This window comes from Schistocerca gregaria, chromosome 7, assembly GCF_023897955.1.
Source record: "Schistocerca gregaria isolate iqSchGreg1 chromosome 7, iqSchGreg1.2, whole genome shotgun sequence".
Lineage (NCBI taxonomy): Eukaryota > Metazoa > Arthropoda > Insecta > Orthoptera > Acrididae > Schistocerca > Schistocerca gregaria.
Genome location: NC_064926.1, coordinates 396,842,723 through 396,862,325, shown reverse-complemented (window position 1 = coordinate 396,862,325; position 19,603 = coordinate 396,842,723).

The following is a 19,603-nucleotide window of genomic DNA, read 5'->3' as shown; positions in this document are numbered from 1 at the left end:
TGTCCCCTTCATGACAGCCTCGTCTCTCGCAGGCACACGTTCAATCAGGTGCTGGAAGGTTTCTTGGGGAATAGCAGTACACTCTTAACGGAGTGCTGCACTGAGGAGAGATATTGATGTCGGTCAGCGAGGTCCCTGATACGAAGCCAGCATTCCAAAACATCCAAAATGTGTTCTGTTGGATTTAGGTCAGTAGTCTCTGCAGGCCAGTCCATTACAGGGATGTTATTGTTATGTAACCACTGCGCCACAGGCCGTACCTTATGAACAGGTGCTCGGTCGTGTTGGAAGATCCAATCGCCGTCACCGAATTGCTCTTCAACAGTAGGAAGCAAGAAGGTGCTTCAAACATCAATGTAGGCTTGTGCTGTGATAGTGCCACGCAAATCAACAATGGGTGCAAGCTCCCTCCATGGAAAACACGACCACACCATAACACCACCGCCTCCTAATTTTACTGTCGGCACTACAAAAACTGGCAGACGACGTTCACCGGGCATTCGCCATACCCATACCCTGCCATCGGATCGCCACATTGTGTACCGTGATCCGTCACCTCACACGAAGTTTTTCCTCTGTGCAATCGTCCAATGTTTACCTTCGTTACACCAAAGGTAGCGTCTTTTGACATTTACAGGCGTGATATGTGGCTTATGAGCAGCTGCTCGACCATGAAATCCAAGTACCTCCCGCCTTATTGTCATAGTACTTGCAATGGATCCTGATGCAGTTTGACATTATTGTGTGATGGTCTGGATAGATGTCTGCCTATTACTCATTACGACCCTCTTCAACTGTCGGTGGTCTCTGTCAGTCAACAGACGGGGTCGGTCTATACGCTTTTGTGCTGTACAGCACTTCGCTATCACATCGGAAACAATGGACCTAGGAATGTTAAGGAGTGTGGAAATATCGCGTACAGAGGTATGGCACAAGTGACACCCAATCCCCTGACCATGTTCGAAGTCCGTGAGTTCCGCAGAGCGTCACATTTTGCTCTCTCACGACGTCTAATGATTACTTAGGTCACTGATGTAGAATACCTGGCAGTAGATGGCAGCACAATGCACCTAATATGAAAAACATATGTTTTTGGGGGTGTCCGGATACTTTCGATCACGTAGTGTAAGTTCGAGGAAACGTGAGACGTGTTATTCGGTCTCACGTGTGCCAAAGTGCAGTGTCACGCCCCTTCACACAGCATTCTTCTACCGCACGTCACTGTATTTCGCTCCGTGGAATTCATACGTGTATATTTTGTAATGGAAGCTATCAACCCTATATTCAGGACAATGGAAATTAAAATGTCCTGTAGTGCCTCCCCTGCTCGCAGTCGGCTGGTTTTACAACTTACCCCTCATTAAAGAAACTCACAATTAATACTGGGTGGGATTATTTGTAACCGGAGAATAAGAACTCTTCAGAAAACTTGTACTTTTTATTGCCTATTAGCTAATAACTTTCTCTTATGTGCAACATAAAATTAAATATAGGAAACATAAAACCGGTAAAGACATGAGACAAGCAAAATAGTACACACTTCTTCAATCCTTAGTTCCCAGCATTTTTTCTCTGTAATCTTGCTGCAGCTTTACATGGCGTGCTTTCCTTTCTGCGAATGAATCCATTACCTCATCGAAGTTCGTCAAACGTTTCGCTAAATGAAAACTCAAAATATCGTTGTCTAATACAGAAAAAATCTGTTAATACGAATAGCACCCAAGATTGGTGTTGTTTCTCGATTTGATTACGTCTGTTTTGACACCGTCTGCTAGATAAAACGAAATATGCCTTTCTAATATTGCAGCAGTTGTAAGCACGCCAAATAAGCGAGACAGTTTCAGCACAAATGGTAATTTTTATCTACCTCATTTACATAAATAACACGACAGAATATAATTCACGAAGTGCCAATACCAAATGTCTATTAGGCCTACTACAAGCAAGAAGTTTTGTGATAGGAAATAATTTCTCATTTTATTCATACGCTCGAGTTTCTCAAGCATTAAATCGAAAAGTTGTAGCACGAAATTTTTATACAAATTTGGAATCATCATATTTTTCCATATAACTTGTGTGATGTCCCCGTTTCTTCTCCTTCCTCATTCTAACAAACAATTTTGTCATCACTAATTCTGTGACTATTCCTAACATTTGCCAAAACTTAATCTCCGGTTAACTTCGCTAACCCTGCCAGAATCACCAGTTTAGTTATCTCGCATTTATTCTCCGGTTAGGCGTTAGGACCAGTTGTACAATCTCGGCATAAATCCAGGGCTAGATAATTGAGGAATAGGCTAACCACTGGTTAACTTGGACTGCGCGTTGTACATCACCATTTTATTCCTCGGTTAGTTTTGTTCGGAACAGCGTTCATGTCGAGTTAAGTTGGCTACAACCGAAGAGCACCATGGATATTTTCGTATACTCATTTCATAGTTTACATAGTCGTCGTCTGCATAAATAGCATGTCAAATATGAGAGGTAAACGTTCCAGGTCACAAAACTTTTCGCTTGACTATACCTGGAGGCTGGTAGATAACTGTGGATGAGTTCAAGAGTATAGTAGAAAACACGAAAACTGTTGCAGTCTCATTCAGTGAGGATATTAGTGCAAAAAACTGAACTAAAGTGGCATCGTACATATATTTATAACTTCATATCTTTAATTTAGTTAAATGATCAGGTATTTGTTATTTGACCAGTAAGAGATCTTTCTAGATTTCCGAATAAAGTATACGAATAAATATCCGACAGTTCCCATTCACAACCAACTTCACATAGATCGATAGAGCAGCTACAACACGTGTACGATTATTATTATTATTATTATTTAAAGAAGTAAACACGTAAATATTAAGCACAGAAAAGGTAGCGGAGACGGCACATTGGTGGCAACCCATATATGGAATGTGAAGTTTCAAATTGTGTACAACGAAACACACGATTTGATAAAGTTGTCAATAGAAGGACGCCACACTCAGTTCGATTCAGATGCAACATTTCTACACTACAATATTCCATCAAAAGTACCTCTAGCTGTAGGGTAGATAGCGAACTGAATTGTAGATAGGCACATAAATAGAAGCAACTGTGAAATGCGGTCTGCTTTGTGAAATAGTCGATCTTTACTGTCTCTCCAATAAACTGTATCAACATATACATCATGGAGATTGATTTGACTGAAAATTCTGAAAAGTGTTACTGGCTAGCTTGCTGCTGTATTTACTTCTTAGAATGATTCATTCATTACAGCAGCTATGGGTGTAACACAGAAAATACCCTTGCTAAATTATTGAATACTATTTGTGTATCCACTTTTGCAATTCTTGGGTAAATACAAATCATGTTTCTATGATGTGATGATTATTAATTATATTGATGGTATATATCACAGTCTAACATAACAGTCGCGTCACTCACTGCTGTACAAGTTACCGTTTGACAACTGGAGCGACACCATCGCTCCAAGCGGCCAGAAAGGAGAAATTCAGATGCGTCGTAAGCATAATGTTTGTTGTGCATCTCTTTCCTACGTGATTTACTAAATATTTGAATTATTATTTTGCCTCCAAGAGTTTGTGTAATATCAGAAGCCATAGACGTTTCTAAAAATGTTTCTAAAATACGCGCAAGTAGAGACCAAAAAGATGAATCCAGAGGCAAGGTACAACATATTCATGAAGAAACACTTGTGACATTGTATAGAGCTGCAGCTTACCACGTTGATATCAATAGGATACAAACAGACAGACTCACACACGGGAAACACAGACATGTACCTCTATATGTAAAAGGGATCGACGACCGATTTGTCGTTCCGTAGGCCTGTTTCAGCCGTTGTCGCCTGTTGTGACAAGTACGACCTTCATCTTCATATTATTCTAAGTGGAACAAGCAACTGCCAAACAGTGGGAGAAATATACTGTGAGTGGAAACCCCAAGTCCTCAAAGCTAATAACACTGTCAGAACTGCTGTCATATGTTAAGTTTGGCGTTAGAGACATTTCATCCAATGACATATTCACTATTTTATCAGCATTGGAGAAATGCTGTACCTTCAGCTTTAAAAGGTGGAAGATATTGTCACTTATCCCATATTTTATTTGTTTGCCTTCAACATACCTCTGTAATGTACACACTGATGGAAACATAAAACATTCTGACAAAACCTGTATGCCTGAGTGCTGCTATGTAATAAATATAGAGCAAAGAACTTATTTTCGTCTTCCATTCTTGCAGATGGCATGCTAATCTGACTTAACAAGTCAAGGGCATCTTTTCTTAAATATTGGGATCCTATAGTCTTAAAAATTTGTTTGTCATTCTTCACTTGATCCTTGTGATACGGTTTCTGTTATTCCTATTAGCTGTTTATTTCAACTCTGGAAGTCTGAATCTACGGATTTCGCTAATAATTATAACAACGGTGATCATTCGCCCACCCATTCAGCCACATAAACAAACAGCGGTTGGCATTCACTCGTTCCGGTTTATTCTGCTCAGCTATTATACCCCCGTCCCCTTTTGTCTGCGGGAAAGTTTTTTATTTCTAGATGCGAGGAGGATTCCCTGGTAGATACATCATGTACACTATGTGCGCACTCAAAAACCAACTTATGATTCCTTCAGAAATCAGATTTGAATGCTTTCAAAAATGTTCAAAAACCAACAGGGGTATGTTTCAAAATCATATTGATAATCGCTAGAGGGTTGGGTTGTTGTGGGGAAGGAGACCAGACAGTGAGGTCATCGGTCTCATCGGATTAGGGAAGGACGGGGAAGGAAGCCGGCCGTGCCCTTTGAAAGGAACCATCCAGGCATTTGCCTGGAGCGATTTAGGAAATCACGGAAAACCTAAATCAGGATGGACGGACGCGGGATTGAATCGTCGTCCTCCCGAATACGAGTTCAGTGTTTAATAATCGATAGACTAACGTGCACTGGATGCTAGACGCTTTGTCAAATAAGGTTTTTTTCTTCAAGAATACGAATTAGGTGCACTCTGAAATTGACGCCCTGGGCAGGTAACCCGGTTTGCACTTCACCCCCCCTCCCCTTCCCCCACAAAGATCCGGGCCTGTTATCAGCTTGTACGGTACGTTTAACCAAATACTATAAAGTATAAGTATGTTTTAGCAGATATTTGCGCTTTGTCAAGCGCAATGAAAAAAAAGAGCTGATACCGCCATTAGCAAAAGAATAGTTCCTTGTGAGAACTGCCCCGATGGAAAATTCGTTATAAGTAAGGACGATACTCGAATTTTTCGAGTAAGATCGACGAATATATGGATTATAGGTTAGATGGAAACGACTGAATCAGCGATTTAAATTCCATGATGGTATGTTCGATATGCTGACTTTGCTGGTTACATATTCCCCGAGGCCATTAATTTCGTCTTAGAGCTGCCACAAATATTTGTTTCTTCTCTTGACGCGTCTTGGACATCATGGGTCAACATGCTTACATAGTATTTATTACAACATTCATTTACCACGAATGGAAAATACGAAAAATTTGCTCACCAAAGATAAGAAAGGCACATTTTATATCGAAAAAGAACAGGAACACTACAATATACGCACATAAGTAACACTTCGCAAAAGTGTATCATGAATGAACAGAAATATTTCTCGATATACATCAAACTCACAGAGGATTACAAATGTGAAGAGCACAAATACCACAGTCCAACACAACAGTTGCGACACTTCGCCGCTGTTTTGTTGCCTACTGCACCAGCAGCGCGCCAAGCGGCCAGTAAGTAAAAGTGTTGAGTTCTGTGCGATCATGAAGCAAACAGTTGTTAAATACTATTAACTGCAACACAGTGGATGGTCGTGCTGTAATCCCTCTGCCAGTATGCTTAATAACAAAAATGAAGAAAATGAATGGATCAGAAGTTTCAGTACCTAGATGCTCAGATGATTCTGTTTCTTCACCAAACAGAGATAACTCAATGGTTACATGTACTGCAGAAGAAGAAAAGGCAGCATTTCCACTCTGTGAACCTACAGCAACACCACTTGTGCACCTGCCTACATGCAGTTCGTCAAAAATATCACTGCCAGCAGAAACACCAGCTGCAACAGCAGTACAACCCCTGGAGCCTAGAGCAACAGCAATCTTATCCCCACCTGCAAGCTAGTCAATAGCTTCATCATCTTCAAGGGAATTGACAGCATCAGCTCAAGGTAAATCAACAAGCAAGTCAACAGTTTCATCATCTTCAGTAAAGAAGGAAGCATCTACTGAAGAAAAATCGACATCATCACAGAGAACAGGAGGTAAATGTAAAGTTGTGTGTCCTCCTCATCTGAAGGATTTTTTAACCACAGGCACGAGAAAGAAGAAACCACCAAAATAGGTAATAATCCAAACAACTTCTCCATTTTTCATCAAAACATAAGGGGAATAAGAAGCAAAGTAGATCAATTAGAAGTTAACATAAATAACAAAAACTTTATGAACAATGCTCAGATCTTATGTTTCTCAGAACACCATATTACAGAAGGAATTGAAATGTTACATATAGACAGTTGTAGCCTTGCCACCTACTACTGTAGAGATAGCATGAGAAAAGGTGGAGTAGTAATTTTCATTAAGAAAAATATTGCAGTGACCAACAGTTTGAAGTGTGTGCAATAGAAGTGACATTAAACAGTTCCAAATTAATAGTAGTTACAGTGTACAGGGCACCAGGAACCAATTTCACAGTCTTTATGGTTCAGTTAGAATTGTTACTATCAACCTTATTTTCTAAAAATAATGACATTATCTTAATTGGGGACTTTAATGTCAACTTCGCAATGGAATGCAACAACAAAGTAGAGCTCCAGAATTTGCTGAGTTCCTACAATCTTACATCACTGGTTGACTTTCCTACTAGGATCACACCTGACTGTCAATCTCTGATAGACAATATATTTTTAGATGTAAATTTATACCAGAACTTCACTGTCACTGCAATAGTAAATGGCATATCAGACCATGATGGACAGCTCCTCACTCTACATGACTACAGACCTGTCAAGAAAGCAGTCCCATCCTGGAAGGCAATCAGACTTATGAACAAAGAGACCCTGGAATTTTTTAACCATAAGCTGCAGCATGAAGATTGGAATTCAGTTCGCAGAGTAGATGATGTTGATACAAAGTTCAACATATTCATAAATGAATTCCTATCCCACTTTGAAGAAGCTTTTCCTAAAAAGTTTGTTAGGAACAATATTTCCTCGTCCTTAAAGAAGCCATGGATCACAAAGGTTATTCGAGTGTCATGTAAATATAAGAGAGAACTTTATGTTGCAACCAGAGGGTCAAGGGACAGAGAATTAATCAGCCATTATAACATGTATTGTAAAATCCTAAAGAAAGTTATTCAGACATCAAAAGCACTGTATTATGTAAAAGAAATTGATAATTCCAATAATAAAATGAAGACTGTCTGGCAAATAGTTAACAAGGAGACAGGGAACAATAAAAAAAAGAGCTGTAGAAAACTTCATAATCAAACATGAAGGGAATCTTGTGCAAAATCCTGAGATCATAGCTGAAATCTTTAATAAACACTTCCTGTCAGTGTCTGAGCAAATAGGCTGCAAGGGTTCTGTGAATGATGCCCTGACCTTTTTGCGAAATGCTTTCCCTAACAAAATCATCCAAATGCATATTAGACCTGTTACAGTATCAGAAATTGAAAGAACAATTGCCTCCATGAAAACCAAGAACTCCTGTGGAGTAGACAATATTTCTAGCAAATTGTTAAAGCAGTGTTGTACTTCTGTAAGCAATATACTGTGTCATATTTTCAATGCCTCTTTGCAGCAAGGAATTGTTCCTGATAGACTAAAGTATGCTATCGTGAAGCCTCTCTTGAAGAAAGGGGATAAAACTGATGTTAAAAATTTCAGACCAATATCTCTCCTGACTGTGTTTTCAAAGGTACTAGAAAAGCTCATGTATTCTAGAATTTTAGAACACCTACATAAATTCAATATTCTCAGCAAACATCAGTTTGGTTTCCGGAAAGGTCTGTCAACTGAACAAGCAATATATGCTTTTATAGATAAGGTTTTGGAATCTCTAAATGAGAAAATGGTGACAACAGGGTTATTTTGTGATTTATGTAAAGCCTTTGACACTGTGAACCACCAAATACTGTTACTGAAGGCAGACCATCTAGGAATAAGTGGTGTAGCAAATAACTGGCTTCAGTCATACCTGACAGAGAGGAAATTGAAAGTAGTCTTAGATAAGTCAGACAATTTGTGTGGTGGAATGATTTCATCGGAATGGAGAGACATAAATTGTGGAGTTCCACAGGGCTCTATTCTTGGTCCTTTACTGTTCCTGTTATTTATAAATGATTTACCTTATTCTTCAATGATTCAGTGCAATTTTACCATCTTTGCAGATGATACTAACATAATGGTTAATGGTCTTAAATGTGAAAATGTTCAAGAGTCTGTTAATACTATTCTTATAGATTTAATGAAATGGTTTACTGCAAATGGTCTTTCACTTAACCTTAGTAGGACTAATTATATTCAGTTCACCCCAACTGCCAAAACTGAGGAAGAAATGACTGTTAAATATGCCACACAGGTCATAGAAAGAGTGGAAGTAACAAAGTTTCTAGGCGTGAAGATTGACTGTAGAGTAAACTGGTCCCATCACATTTTAGATCTTTACAAGAGACTCAGCTCTTCTGTTTTTGCAATGCGAATCATCTCTGACAGTGCAAACTTAAGCATTAAAAAAGCTGCATACTATGGTTACTTCCATTCTTTGATGGCATATGGAATTATTTTCTGGGGAAATCAACCTCTTGCAAAGAAAATATTCATTGCTCAGAAGCGTGTTGTAAGAGTGATGTCTGGTGTAGATCCTAGATGCACCTGCAGAAGCCTATTCTGGAATCTGGGAATTCTTACAACTACTTCTCAATATATATACTCACTTATGTGTTTCATAAGTAAAAACACTGATTTATACAAATGTAACAGTGAATACCATCAGTATAACACAAGGAGGAAACATGATTTCCACACTGAAGGTAAAAATTTGAAGATTGTGCAGAAGGGTGTACAGTCCTCTGGTATAAAGATATTTAATGGTCTTCCTCCAGAAATCAAATGTGAAATTGCCAACAAATCTACATTTAAAGAGCTTCTGAGGCAATTTCTTTTAGCCATGTCATTTTACAGTTTGGAAGAGTTTATGAAACACAGTGAGAAACGGCCTTAAAATAAGATGTATTATCATATAAATTGAACATTAAGCTGAACATTCTTGTCACATATGTAACTTTTTTAGTGTTAACTACTTATATTTAACAGTCTGGGTTATATGACCTTTTCAGGTTTAATTTACTTTGTTTTATACCTGTAATCTGTAGGTCTAAGGATTCTCATTCCATTATATTGTGTTATGGATCATTGTAGTGGTTAAATAACTTTATATTCTTTACCTGTAAATATAGTGTACAAGTACTTGTCACTGACAATGTAAAAATTGACACACACTACATCCATGTGAAATTGTCACAGTTGGATCCATGGTGTAAGAAATAAATAAATAAATAAATAGTAGTCGTTTATTTTGGCTTCTACAGACGGGAACGTCCGTAGCGCAATAATTTGGTGCAACAACAAGAAGAAGAAGACATCACATCTCCTTTTTTAGGTTTCTTAAGGACCCTGAGAGGTATATACCCCATGTTACTAAACTGTTTTGTCAGGATTCGCTTGCAAACTACATGTATATTAATGATTAATGTTTCGTTTTAGTAGCAGAAAATAGCTAGTGAATAGCAAAGGAAAAGATCTTATCAAAAAATACCCTGTTTACCTTTATGATAATGATAAGTTTTGTTCGCTACAATTCGAACTAAACCAATTTATGAAAGGAAACAAAAGTAAACTCGTGTGAAATGGAGTACCCACACTGTTTGACGTCCCAAATAAGCCACTTCAACTGACGATGAAGAGGAAATTGCCACAAAGGTTCGACAATCCGTCTAAAGCTATAAAACAGTCCTATGGCACAGAAGTTTCCGTATGTCAGTGCCATATTCATCTGAATTGTCAACACATACCTGCTTTGAGGATGAAGTGGTTAGATTAAGTGCAGTTATTTGTTGTGTCTTGCAAAACCGCTTGAAATGTTAGTGTGCAAATCGCTAGACTTTGTGCAAAATTATTATCGGACAAGGAAAGTGCATATCATTTTGAGTACAGACAGCAAAAGAAACTGTATCAGAAGGATCAAATGAAGAAGGACAAACAACTTTTGAAGATTATATGATCCCGACATTTAAAAAAATGCCTTTCACTTGTTGTTAAGCCAGATTAGCCTGCAATTGAAGGAGAAATGTGATGCAAGATGAAAAGATGTAAATAAGCTGTTTGCTCTAAATTTATTATATTATAGCACTCAGGCATACCGTACACGTTTTGTCAGAATGTTTTATGCCCTCATCAGTGCTTACATTACAGAGGTATGTGGAAGGCATACAAATAAAATATTGGGTAAGTGACAGTATATTCCACCTTTTAAAGTAGAAGGTACAGTATTTCTCCGATATTGATAAAATAGAGAATATGTCATTGGATAAAATGCCTCTAATGACGTATTTAACTTGTGACAACACTTCTGACAGTGTTATTAGCTTTGAGGACTTGGGGTTTACACGTACAGTATATGTCTTCCACCATTTGGTTGTTGCTTGAATAATATAAATATGAGGTCGTATATGTGACAACAGTCGAAATGGCTAAAACACGGTAGGACTACGGAATGACAAATGGGGCGTCCACCTCTTTTGCACGCAGAGATATATGTCTGTGTTCTTTACATGTGAATCTGGGTGTTTATATTCTTTTGATATCAACATGGTAAGTCGCAATTCTATCCAGCATCACAAGTGTTTCATCACGAACGTGTTGTAGCTTGCCACTGGATTCAAGATTTTTATCCCTACCTGCACTTATTTTAGAATTATTTTTAGAAACATTTATGTCTTCTGATACTACACAAACTCTTGGAGGCAAAAAAAAGTAATTTAAATATTTCGTAAATCACCTAGGAAAGGGATGAAAACAAACATTATGCTTACAACGCGTCTGAAGTTCTACTTTCTCGCCACTTGGAACGCTAGTGTCGCTCCAGCTGCCAAAACGTAATAACTTTTACACCAGTGAGTGTCGCGACTGTCACGTTAGACTGTGACAAATACAGAGAGGTCATTCGAGGCATATTGCAGTTTTGCAGCTATCACAAATTGATATTTGTGTGGAATGTTTTTTGCAAACAAATCACTAACAGTCTTTCGTAACACACAGGCCAATCACTATTAACGTGCACTGGTTCCTGTGCAGTGGGGAATTCTATTTTACATTACGTTTTAAAGTAAGTGTACTACTTTCAGTCTCTGGTGGAGACTTGGACCACTCGGTCCCAGAAAGCCCGGTAAGCAATTATTTTATTCACATTTTTATGATCTACCTATGTTCTGGAGGAATGTTCCCATGGTGCTTAGAACTCTTCGTGCTGCTTTGAAACATTACCCAATGTATGCAGTGATCATTTGTATTGTGCTACAGTGTCGGTTACGCCATGTATGTTTTATTGTTGTTATTATCGCTTTGTTGAGCGCTAAGTTGAATTGCTAATATTTCTAGATGGCTGAGGAACGATTCCCTGGCACATTATCTATTACTTTTTCAATGCCTCAAGGGTACGTTACAGGTTTGTGTGAGTTTAATAAGTGCTGTATTTCATATGTAACTCTTCTGTTGCTCATGAAGTATCTGTATCACAACTGGCTTACTTTAATGGCATATTCTGTGGTAGAAAAGTGTACCACATACGAATATCAATGATTATGCAAAGAAAGTGCTTCCACGAAATATCATTTGTATTCGTTGAGTCTCCACACAATAGTCGTGCGGAACCCAGGAAAATGGTGTATATGTTTTGCTTGCACTGAATAAGATGGCGCAAATTGGACCTATGTATTTCAGTCCTGCCACCGCACTGTTGTTCATCCGCCTTCTACAGCTGCCCCACCCCCCCACCACAGCACTTTTAACCACCTCAGTCCATGGATCCACATATTTGGACTTCAAGGTTTGATTTCATAAAACTTATGAACAGTTTCTATCGACTAAAGACCTCTAGTACACGTTTGTGGAAGTTTTGTAGTTTCAGTCCTAGCCACCAAATGGAACCATAGTCTACTTGCAGTGCCCACTGTGATGTTATGAAGGTATGGCCAGTGAAATGGCCACACACAGTGCGCGCTCTGAATATAATTCAATTTAATACCTTATTCTATATGCTAAATTTATTTTCTTTTTTGTTTTAGTAAAAAATAGCCACAAATGTGACTGATATATTTTTCCAGAATTATCTCTTATTGTGAATACATTGGACATCGAGAGTCGAAGTACACATACATTATGTGATGAAAAGTATCCAGACACCACCGAAAACATACGTTTTTCATATTAGGTGCATTGTGCTGTCACCTACTGCCAGGTACTCTACATCAGCGACCTCAGTAATCATTAGACATCGTGAAAGAGGAAAATTGGACGCTCTGCGGAACTCACTGACTTCGAACATGGTCAGGTGATTGGGTGTCTCTTGTGTCATACCTCTGTACGCGAGATTTCCACATTCCTAAACATCCCTAGGTCCATTGTTTCCCATGTGATAGTGAAGTGGAAACGTGAAGGGACACATACAGCACAAAACCATACAGACCGACTTCTGTTGACTGACAGAGACCACCGACAGTTGAAGAGGGTCATAATGTGTAATAGGCAGACATTTATCGAGACCATCACACGGGAATTGCAAACTGCATCAGGATCCACAAAAACTACTATGACAGGTGGGAGGTGAGAAAACTTAGATTTCATGGTCGAGCGGCTACTCATAAGCCACACATCACGCCTGTAAATGCCAAACAACACCTCGCTTGGTGTAAGGAGAGTACACATTGGATAATTGAACAGTGGAAAACCGTTGTGTGGAGTGACGGATCATAGTATCTAATGTGGCGATCCGATGGCAGGGTGTGGGTGTGACCGAATGTCTGGTGAACATTATCTGCCAACGTGTGTAGTGCCAACAGTAAAATTTTGAGCTGGTGATGTTATGGAGTGCTCGTGTTTTTCATGGAGGGGCCTTGAACCCCCTTCATGTTTTGCATGGCGCTATCACAGTACCAGACTACATTGATGTTAATGACCTTCTTGCTTCCCACTGTTGAAGAGCAATTCGGGGATGGCGATTGCATCTTTCAACACAATCGAGCACCTATTTATAAGGCACGGCCTGTGGCGAAGTGGTTACACAATAATAACACCCTTGTAATGGGCTGGCCTGCACAGAGTCCTGACCTGTATCCTATAGAACACCTTTGGAATGTTTTGAAACGCCGACTTTGTGCCAGGCCTCACCAAACAACATCGGTACCTCTCCTCAATGCAGCACTCTGTGAAGAACGGGCTGCCATTCTCCAAGAAACCTTCCAGCACCTGATTGAACCTATGCCTGCGAGAGTGGAACTTGTTATCAAGGCTATGGGTGGTCCAACACCATATTGAATTCCAGCATTACCAAAGGCGGGTTCCACGAACTTGTAAGTCATTTTCAGCCAGATGCCCGGAAACTTTTGATCACATAGTGTATGTGCACTTCAGGTCTCAACCTCAAAGTTTTACTGTTTACCTTATTCACTATGAAGTTTTAGTTGAATGTAATTATGTGTGGAGATCCTCATAATTATCCAATTGTTGTGGCAAAATGTTATATAATTTTTAGGATCTCCATTGTTTAAACATCAACAATTAATTAATGGCGTTATTTTCAGTAACCAACGATGAAGAGTTACTTTGGGTGCTCGAGGAGATTGACTTCAGTTCACTTTCAGACGACGAGAGCCAACAACTTTACGATGAGGAAGCTGTCCCTAAATATGCTGTCACTACTGAACATACATGAATCAAAATAGAAGGCCCTACCCCTGATAGGTCGCAGGACAGAGGACACAAGCATAAGTTATAATGGACTTGATCAAAAATGGAAAACAAGGAACCTGGTGAATATAATTTCGCAGATCTGACGGATGGCGTGTTAAGGGATCCTGCTGAATACTTTTTTGAATATTATGATAAGAATTTTCGAAATATTGATGCAGAACAAACAAATCTATGCCATGTGCAAAGTAATAGTAAGAATTTAAACACAAATATGAACGAAATTCTTTCCTTTGTTGGAATTGAGATTCTAATGGGTACCACAAGTCAAGATGTACTGGAGTAGGCTACTTGATCTGCCTCTCATCAGTGATACTATAACTCAGGACAGGTATTGCAAGTCACGAAATAATTTACAGTTCGTAAATAATTTACACGATCCTGATAGGAGTGACAAACTTTTGAAAGTGAGGCCTGTGCGTAATTTTTTTCAGGAATAAGTGTTTGCCATGATCTAAACATCACACAGCTGATGAGCACATGATTCCATTCTCTGGCAGATGTGCAATGATAACTTCAGTGGCATCTAAGCCTAATCCTCTTGGGTTGAAGAACTTTATGTTGGCATCTTCAGATGTCTTAGTTCTTGACTTCATAATATATATTGGCAAAGGAACAATTCCTGATACCGAATTAAAAGAAACAGGTTTAGGTGCAAGTGTAATTAAGCTTTTGACAGTGGCAGTTCCAAAAAATAGAAAGCATGTAATATATAGTGACAGATTTTTTACAAGCGTTAAGTCCATTGAGCTTCTCTTAGGTAACAATATATATCAAAGAGGAAGTGTAATGAAAAACAGAATTTCTGTCATGGCTTCAAAATTTAAAACTGGTTGTGATCCAAGCAGAGGTGAATGGGCTGAATTTGTGAGGGATCTTGCACTGAAATGGAAAGATAACAAGTCTATTATTTTGGTATCATCTTGTGTTGGGAGTGAGCCACAAGTTACTTGTAAGCGATGCTCTAAGACTCAGAAAAAAGTATTGATGTACCACAACCAGCTATTGTGAAGAGTTACAATTGTAACATCGGTGGTATTGACCTATGTGACAGATTCATGGCCTACTACAAGTCAAATACCAGTAAAAGAAAATGGAGTATCAGACTTTTTTATCATTTTATAGATTTAGGTATTATTGATTGCTGCATTATGTACAAAAAAACCTGTACAAAAGAAGAAGAACCAAAGTGTAACAGACTGTCCTTAATAAACTTCAGACTGAATTTGGCTAATGTACTGAGAAAGTGTTCTCATGTCAGACGTTCCTCACAAATCTCCAAAGAAATAACCTTGGATGAACAGGAGATCACAAACAGTTGAGAATAAGACGATTACAATACACCAAAAAGAAGAAAAGTTGTTTCCATGCCAAGGAATACAACTTGATATGACCGGATTGATCATCTTCTCCAATATGTAGAGACAAAAATTGCTTCTAAATGTCGCTTTGAAGGTTGCAAATCCCGCACAACAACTTGTGCAAGAAGTGTGATGTTTAATTTATATGTGACTAAAAACACATGTTTCGGAAAACTTCATCATCAAAAACTTTTTTTTAATGTATTATTTATTTACCAGTTAACACCTGAAGTTCACATATGTGTACCTCAAATATGTTAGGCTGTACAAAAAATGAAAATACAAATAATGTAATCCTGAATATATTTCTGTGTAATACTAATAAAAATATCACTAAAACAAATTTCCTTACTTATTTAATTTTTGAGACTCAAGAGGTTAAGACTGAACAACCTATAAAATATGGCTTGCTTGATGTTGGAAATCATTAAGGAAGTCCATGAAACAATTGGGTTTGCTGAGCCTGGTTTAAAGACTAATTTTAAAAAAATTAAAGATTTTTAATAAACACTTGAACCCCACAATTTTGAATAATTTTGAAAAATTCTCAATGTTAATTTTACTTTATTTTGCTTTTAGATTCATCTGGAACACATTGTCTGTCAAAGATTCAAGAAATAGAAGAAACCCAAACTGAAGAACTTAATAAGTCTAAGAAATTTTATCATGTATCTTCGTCAGGTAGAGGAAATTTTGGCGACTGATTTACTGAATGAGAACGAAAAATAATTTTTAAATTGCGCCCTTTTAAAACACAAGGACAATTTCCAAAGGATCCAGAAACAAGGCGATCTTTTTAACCTATCATATCCCCTTATTTCAGTAAGACTGGTATAAAAATTTCAAGGCCATGGCTATGTTATTCTAATGTTTTAACAAAACATATTGTCACTTATGTTGGTTGTTTGCAGATGGTCAAAGCAAATCATACTCCTCCATATGGGTTAACAGTCTTTCAGCTAGAATCAATTTTACACAATGTGTATCTGATCATGAAAACTTGCAACAGCATATTAACGTGGCTCTATCTTTTAATGATTGGTTATAAGGGGATACCATCAATACTTTCCTGCAAAGTGAAATCAATTATAAAATTACTTTCTGGCGAGATGTATTGTATTGCGGTATTAATGTCATAATTACTTTAACTTCATGTAATTTACCTTTAAGAGGCCATAATTCTGACTCTGGAAATTTCATATCAATTTTATGTTTACTGTCGAATTATGATCCCATTTTAAAAGAACTTTTAAAGCCAAAAAGTGAAATAAATTACGTAAGCCCCACGATTCAAAATGAGATTGTTAATTTGCTTGCTACACAGTTAGAGAAAATATTGCTTTAGAAATTAAAAAGGCTGGACTTCTGGCAATTATTTCGGATACAACTCAAGACCTGTCAAAAGCTGACCAATTTCATGTAGTCGTTCGATACATCTCAATAGCATAAAATGATGATCGTGTCTGTAAAGAAATAAAAATCTAAGAGTGCTTTTCGGGATTTATATCAGTAGCTGTTTGTAGCGCAGAAGGGCTTAAAACTGAAATGTTTAATACTGTAAAAGAATATGGAATTGATTCGTCCAAATGAAGAGGGCGGGGTTACGATGGAGAAAATGTTATGTCTGGTGTGTATGGAGGATTACAAGCACTTATAAAAGAACATGAGCGAAATGCTCATTATATTCATTGTGCAGCACATGTAGTAAATTTAATTTTAAATGATGATGCGAAAAGTGTTCCTTGAAGTGTCAGTTTTTTCGATAATTTGGAAAAAGTATACACCTTTTTTTGGCGATTATATAAAACGCTGAGTAAAATATTTAAAATATAAAATTACTCTTAAGAAGGGATGTTCTACTAGATGGTCTTGTAGATGTGACGCTCTATCAGTTACAAAGAAAAACTCTTTATTAATAACGAAAACATTGTATGAGATAAATTTAATTTTCTCTAATAAAGATGACCATGAAGAATGTAAAAGTATAATTAATATTTTTATAGTGCTTGTCGCCTTTTTAATTCATTATTTGCAATTATTAATCCAGTTTCTAAGAAGCTTCAGCATAAAAACAATGATTTACAGAAATCTAGTATTTTACTAAGTAATGTTTTGAATAAACTGAGCTAAATAAGAAAGTCATTCTATGGTTTGCTAAACGAGTCCAAAGACCTAGCAAAAGAGTGGGAGCAACAACTGTTTTCAAAAATAAAAGACCAGAAATGACGAAGTGATATTTTGATGAGTTATCGGCAGATGAGAGAATTTCAGACCCGGAATCGTACCTCAGAGTCAATGTGTACTATTTCTGTTTGGATATATTAATTTCTCAAACTAAACAAAGATTTCAAAGCCTCTGACATTAGTAATCCGTTGATGTAACTGGAGAAACTATTTATCATTTTCAAATGAAATAACAAAAAAAGAAGTGGGAAAACTGAGTGCTAAATGCAGTAAAGGCATGTCATGTGTCTGTATGAACAAATAATTTCTTTGAAAACGTGCTTAAAAACTGAAATTCATAAAATCAATTCAATTAAGGAACTCACGAAATTATTACTCACTAAATTCAATAGCCTTGCATCCAGTTTTCCAGAGGTAATAACAACATGTTTCCTATTTTTTACCCACCCTGTAAAAACTACAAAGCTAAAAGAAGTTTTTCGAAATTAAAACTGATCAAAAGCTATCTTGGGATTTCCACGAGGAAGAATAGCTTTCAGACTTGTCAGTGCTGTGTGTAGAGTCAGAACATATCGAAAAACTAAAATCGTTTTGCGCTATGCAAACTAAGTTTGCCGAAAAATGGCGAGAAAAGTATATTTTTGAATTGTTTGGCTAACTTGGGTCCTGGGAGCATTAATTGTAAATAATTACTTACCTGAGTAACCCATAATTTATCAATAAATATTTATTTTATTCAAAATGAGAGTTTTTGTTTCTTTGTGAAAACTCTTTCCCGTCCATTTGAGCTTCGCCACAGTCGAGGAAAAGGGCCCCATGAAAAATTTTGGTACAAGGTCCCTCTACGGCAAGCTACGTCACTGATGCAGTATCATAGTTTAGCAGCATTGCTACTTAGTTAAGTGTTTCCTATGAAACCAGAGCGAAAATTAATAATTTTGCGATTAGAAAATAAGCGTGTTGTGTAAGTAACATCAAAAATGTGTACATAAACATCAAGATCAGTTCATTAGTTACAGAACTCTCATTTTTTTGTTCTTTTAATGTTGAGAAAAGAATGTAAAATTACTGATTTTCCAATATGAAAAATGTGTGTCTTTCAGGAACATAAATCAAAATTTAGGCTGTAGTAGTGTAATCTTTCAATGAAGGCTGTGAGCGTACTTGTAAAAATACAGGATGTCTATAAGAGAATACCCAAGTCATAAATTTTAATAGTACCACCTGTAAGCGTTGCAGAACGTTGAGCCAAGATTACAAAGGATAACTCAGTTTTATGTAAGTGCATGCGCGATCACTACTTTGTTGTTTTCCCACTTGCAGCGCCACACACTCAAAATAACTACTCCTGAGCATAAAGCGTCCTTTGTTGAGCACTTTGCTAAGAGTGAATGCGTAATTTCAGTTCAACGTGTGTTTCGTTTAAACTTGAATTGTGATCCAGCTTGTGGCAAAACATTCCGCCAATTCTAAACGACCAAAAGTGTCTGAAGAGGATGTTGACCATGTCAGAGCATCTTACCCTCATAGTCCTAAGAAGTCTCTTTGGCAAGCAAGTCTTGATGTTCAGTTGCCAAAGCGACAGTGTCGTATGTTTGATGAAAACGTTCACACATGCGTATGCGTCCACACTGATAACAGTAGGCGCGGTCTGGGGCGCCTTGTCACGGTCCATGCGGCTCCCCCCGTCGGAGGTTCGAGTCCTGCCTCGGGCATGGGTGTGTGTATTGTCCTTAGCGTAAGTTAGTTTAGGTTAGATTAAGTAGTGTGTAAGCTTAGGGACAATAATCACAGCAGTTGGTCCCATAAGACCTTACCACAAACTTTTTTGATTACAGTTGGTGCATGCTTTAAAACCAGATGATTATGATGAACATACGTTATAACTTTGCAAGTGAAGTGTTCGAGCAGGAAGATGAGTTTCTTGGACGTATGGTGTTCGGTGTTGAGGCTGCTTTTCATCTAAGTGGGAAGGTAAATACCCATAATGTTTGTGTCTGGGGATC